Source organism: Octopus bimaculoides, chromosome 21 (assembly GCF_001194135.2).
Source record: "Octopus bimaculoides isolate UCB-OBI-ISO-001 chromosome 21, ASM119413v2, whole genome shotgun sequence".
Classification (NCBI taxonomy): domain Eukaryota; kingdom Metazoa; phylum Mollusca; class Cephalopoda; order Octopoda; family Octopodidae; genus Octopus; species Octopus bimaculoides.
The window spans coordinates 18,316,818-18,322,555 of record NC_069001.1 but is presented as its reverse complement, the minus strand read 5'-3'; the positions used below and the strand labels follow the sequence as shown (position 1 = coordinate 18,322,555).

Sequence of the window (5,738 nt, the reverse complement as noted above, 5' to 3'; positions counted from 1 at the left end):
TATATATATATATATATATATATATATATATATATATCGGAGTAAGCACATAAATGTGAAACAAGGTAGAGTAATATGCTCCAAGAAAGGCGAGCGAGTGGGCGTGAAGTGCGGTGACTCGATCCAGTATGTGTTGAAGAACTAACAGGTTGCGTGAATTTAGAATTTCTTTCCTTTATATAGGGATGGACTGGAAGTCCCCGATTTCCACGTAAAACCAGAAGCTTCCAGAAGAATCTCGAACACTCTAGAAGCTCAAGAGAGATTACTCTCATTACATCCCTTTTCCGTTTTTGTTTGTCGTCGTAACCGCCAGAGAAGCATACATAGTATACAACAGTAAAAGAAAAAAGAGAAAAAAAGACAATAATGATGTGGTCCTCCTGATACAGGATGACCTCTAGGGATAATCAAGGAACCTCACCGTCCAAGATCTTGAATAGCAAAGACAAGTACCATCACCAATCCCTTTTCTCCAACTTACAGGTCTACACTTAGAGTGGTACCATCCACTCTTGCCATTTTTGAAACATTCACCCACGTTTCAATAAATCTACTCAAAGACAGCATCCCCCTCTTCACCCTCACTCTATCAAAGAGAAATGTCTGTCTCCATTCCTTTCAACCTTGTCCACCCCACACAACTGCTTTCTCCAAAGCCACCAGGTAAAGAAAAACTGCCTTACCTGCCTGATTAAAGGAGGGCAGCAAGGCAATCATCACTATGGACTTGGCCAACAGACAGATCTGTCCAACACATGACATCAACTGTTCGACATAACTCCACAAGTTAGCAATGCCTGAACACTGAGTGAGTGTGTGACAAAAGGTGCATTGCTCTGCACACACTTCAGACAAACTTAACAGCACGCCCATGCCTGTGGGGTTTATTTTGAACCAGCAGCACCCCCAATAGCACTGTCAGACCTAAGAAATTAGCCATGATAGTTCCCAACCCAAATGTCCTCCAGAACAGACTGGCCAGTTTGTTTTCGTCGATCGACACCCAGGGTCACCCCAAGAACGTTGTCACACTTCCCTACTGCTAATCCTCTAAAAATTGCTAAAGTGGGCAATCGACCAGTCTTATTGCCCGACTGGTAGAAGACATTCTAGGTGCCAGGCACCCAGTCTCAGCCTATCCTTCATCCAGCACTGCAGCTCCATCAATGACATGAGCTGCAGAAAGATATATCTCACAAACAAAGCCTATACACATTCACTGTCTAGAAATCGTTGCAGGTGGAACAACCATGGCATGCTTAAGCCATCATACAAAGGGTGTTGGCAGCAGATTGACCACCTGACCAATGGAACACGTCTCTTCCACAAGAAAATAAACAAGAGACTCTCCAGCCTGATCAAGCAGTAAAGGTACGATGGTCAGGCAATAAATGATGATGGAGGTGATGTAGACATTCACCACCTCTACCTGGCCTTACAGGGATAGCTTCCCCTGTACCCATTTCTGGGTAAAACTGGCCACCCCTCCATCACCTCATCTCAGTCCTTATTCATCTGGAGGTTGGAACTGAACCAGACCCTGAACAGTTTAACTGGTCCATCAGTTCAGCGTCTGATGACACTGTTTGACAGCATTGATCTGCCTCTTCAGGTGCCCAGTTGCAAACCCACTTACTTATTGGCATTGCTTCTGGCCTTTGCAACTGACTTATATTCCTTTAGAATGGAGCTGACGATCTCCACTTTTGAGGCATCTGACACCATGATGGTGACATCGTCTGCATACGTCATCACTGCCTGTCCAGTTCGAAAGGGATGATCCTCAACTGTTCTAACTTTTGCAGCAATGACTTGAGAGCCAGCACATCCAGAAGAGGTGACATTGGGCAGCCATGATGGACCAAGTGTGTGATGCAAAATGGTTCCACAAGGTGGCTGTTTACTTTGACTACTGATCAGGTACTGCTGTGCATTGCAGTGCTCCAGCCTCTGAAAAAGGGTTCAAACCCGGCCCTTTAAGGATGGCTTCCAAGTAACGATGGCCAACCCTATCGAATGCTTTTGACTGATCTAAATTGATCAGTGCTTCACAAAAGCCAACTTTAGTTACAGCACTCTCTACGATGTATCGCACAAGTTGAAGATTGTCATAGATAGACCTATTTGGGATTGTGCACATTTGCATTTCTCCGACAACGAGCACCAACCTTTTCGCTTACACCTTGGCCAGTTTGATAGATGTCTGCCAACAGGCCGACAAATAAATCTGGCGTGAAAATATAGAATTCATAGGGCAGACCATCTAAACCGAGAGACTTGCAGCTTTTGCAATCACTCATCACCTCCTGTATTTCAGTGGCTGATATTGACTTTTCACAGAATCTCGTATCTACCGATGAGAGCCACAGTAGGTCATCCAGATATGAACTAAAGTATATATATATATACTGTGTCTTTTCAGAATGGCGGCCATAATAATAATAATAATAATAATAATATTTTAAAAGGATTGACATAACTCTTCACAAAGGTAAACAGACAAGATGAAGAGCATGATGCGATTGCAATATGTATTTTATTGGTTGAATAATATTTTGACAGCAAGCCTGTCTTTGTCGAGTTCAAAATAAAAGTGATAAAAATTCAAAATGATAGAAATTCAGATCTAAAGTATGAATAAGAGCAACCAGCATCCACACATTGATGGAATGATATCATCAGTCTTCAATTTTATAACAGGCAAAAAGAAAAAGACAGAAAAAAAAGGAAAGAAAAAAGAAAAGGAAAAAGAAGAAAATTCAATCAAACAGTTTTGTGTAAATTTGATGATATTCTCCTGTCATTTTATTCATTCTTCCAGGGCAATAATGTTAATAACCTGAAAACTTATTTCTCCTCATGCATTTTGAGAAGCGAAAGTGAAGCAGATCTGAGCAGAATCGAAGCCTAGAAACAAGACAGGTTAGGAAACACAAGATTTAAATCTTCTCTTGAGAAAAAATACTTAGCCAAAGAGAAAGGATTTGCGATAGTTGTGGAAAAGCTGAAACTGCATGTCGTAGCAATAGCAGGTAAGCATTCCAGATAGGAAAGAATAAATCAGTATCGCCAGAACAGATTGTTCAAGACAGACCAGATGAGATTTTATCACCAAATAAATGGTGTAGAAGAAAGTACTGAAGCTAGGAAGCCTAATACAGAGGAAACAAGAAATATCTGGAGTGATATCTGGGATAACCCAGTAAATCATAATGAGGATGCAGCATAGTTAAAGGAAGTGGGGGAAGAAGTAGTTAGTGAGGAGCAAGCAGATCTAAAACTAACTAGTGAATTAATGAGTAAAGTGTAAGGAACAATGCTGATCTGGAAGGGCCCAGGACCAGATTTAGTGTGAGGGTATTCGCTAAAGAAATTTAGAAACTTAGATGGGAAACTGAGAGAACAACTTCAGGATTGCTCAAATGAAAGGGTCATATCTAACAGGATGACTAGAAGGAGAAGAGTATATCTTATGAAAGACAAAAGCAAAGGCTGTTTATGGCAATGCTCTCAGAAAGCATTTATGAGCATCTTGACAACCAGAAGTTACTTTCAGAATAAAAGAAAGGTTGCAGGAAGAAGGCTAGAGGAATGCATGATCTATTGTATATATCTATATATCTATATATATATATATATATATATATATATATATATATATATATATATACAAAACAGTTCTAAAAGAAGTGAAACCTAGAAAGAAAAATTTAAGAATAGCATAGAAAGATTATAAGAAAGCTCATGAAATGATGCCACATATATGGATAAGTGAATGTTTGAGTATATTCTGTATTGCAGACAACATAAGAAGTTTAATCAGGAAGAAATGGAAAGTAGATCTTTACTCAGGTGATACAGTTTTATGGAAATTAACATCAAGAGAGGATTTTCTAGGGAGACTCATTATCCTCTTTAATACTTGTGTTATGTTTAACCCCACTCTGTTTAGTATTAGGCAAGGTATCAGTTTAGAGAAAGTAAAGGAAAAATTAACTATTTGCCCCACATGGATGATTTGAAGCTTTTTAGTAAAAATTAAAGAGATAGATTCTTTAATACAGACTGTAAGCTTCTTCAGCAAAGATATAGGTATGGAATTTGGCATAGATAAGTGTGAAAAATTAGTCATAAAAAAGGGACAGGCAGTCAGCAGTGAAGGTATTCAGTTATCAGAAGGCCTGACATTAAAATCACTGAAAGAGGGATTCCAATACTCCTAGATTCCAAGTATTTGACAGAGTACATCAGAAGGATGAGGAAGCTAGTTAAGTCAAAGCTAAACGGTCCAAATTTAGTGAAGGCTGTAAATACTCGGGCAGTATCATTACTTAGATACTCAGCAGCTTTTGTACATCAGGCAAAATCTGAATTAGCATATCTTGACAGAAGAACTCAATATGAATTCAATACAAATGAACTTCATCTTAGAGCAGTAGAAGCAAGATTATATTTACCTAAGAAGGAAGGTGGTACAGGGTTAATATCAGTAGAAGACTGTGTACAGTAGATATAGCCACCTACAAGGTAATAGTGAAGAAATTATATTAAGAGTTGCTAGTGTAACAGCAGAAATTTGAGAAACCAAAAAATCAAATGCAGTTAAAAAAAAAATAAAATAAGCAAGATTATCTGACTTGCAAGAGAAGCCTTCGCATGATAGACTTCCAATGATAGCTGCTGAAAATTGTGATAGTGAGGCATGGTTGTGGTTGGAGAAAGGAAGGCTGAAAAAGGAAACAGAAAGTTTATTAGTAGCAGCATAAGATCAGGCATTGAGGACTAAATGGTTAAAAGCTAAGATAGACAAAAATCAGATACATTCCCAGTGTAGGTTATGTAAATCAAAAGAAGAAAGTGTTACTCATATAGTTAGTGAATATAGTGTGCTGGCACAGAAGAAATACAAGAAAAGACATGACAATCTAGGGATTTATGTAGAAAGCTAGGATTTGACCATACTGACAAGTGTTATGAACATGAACCTAGCAAAGTGCTAGAAGGTAAGAAGTATAAGATGTGGGATTTGAACATTCAAATTGACAGAGTAGCAGAAGCGAGAAGGCCTGCTTTAGTAGTAGCAAACAAAGAGAATAAAAAGTGCCAGGTAATTGATTTTGTAGTCCCAAATGATGAGAAAGTCAATATGAAAGGTATAGAGAAAATAGCAAAGTACCTAGCAGTTGAATTGCAGAGGCTATGGAAAATGCAGATAAAATGTATCCCTGTAGTTACAGGTGCATTAGGAACTATTTCTGAAGAATTGGACTGATGAGTATAGAAAATAGGCATAAAACCTAGTTTAATGCAGCTCCAGAAAACTATTATTAGGGACAGCTAAGATACTTAGGAAGGTTCTTGACGTTTAAGGTTACTTGTTGTAGCCCAATGTTGGGAATTTTTCCAAAAGTCTTATCTGTTGTGCATTAATGAAATAACAACAACAACAATAAGTCCTGAAATTTGGTGGGAGGGGACTAGTCAATTACATCGACCTCAATCCTCAATTGGTATTTATTTTATCAACCCCAAAAGGATGAAAGGCAAAGTTGACCTCAGTGAGATTTGAACTCAGAATGTTAAGATGGACAAAATACTTTACTGTATTTTGTCCAGCACAGTAAAGATTCTGCCAGCTTTCCGCCTTATTATTATTATTATTATTATTATTATTATTATTATTATAATAATAATAATAATAATAATAATAATAATAATAATAATAATAATAATAA

At 38.0% G+C, this 5,738-nt stretch overlaps 1 long non-coding RNA gene across 2 annotated transcripts in view; it reads right to left on the bottom strand.

The window, feature by feature from the left end:
* Window positions 1-3,705: 3,705 nt before the first annotated feature.
* The window catches only part of LOC128250428 (uncharacterized), a 58,564-nt gene continuing 56,531 nt past the window's right edge, over window positions 3,706-5,738 (bottom strand). For both annotated transcript variants that reach the window (XR_008266446.1, XR_008266447.1), the window contains exon 5: window positions 3,706-4,730. This is a non-coding gene — a long non-coding RNA (uncharacterized LOC128250428). The remainder of the gene's footprint in view (window positions 4,731-5,738) is intronic.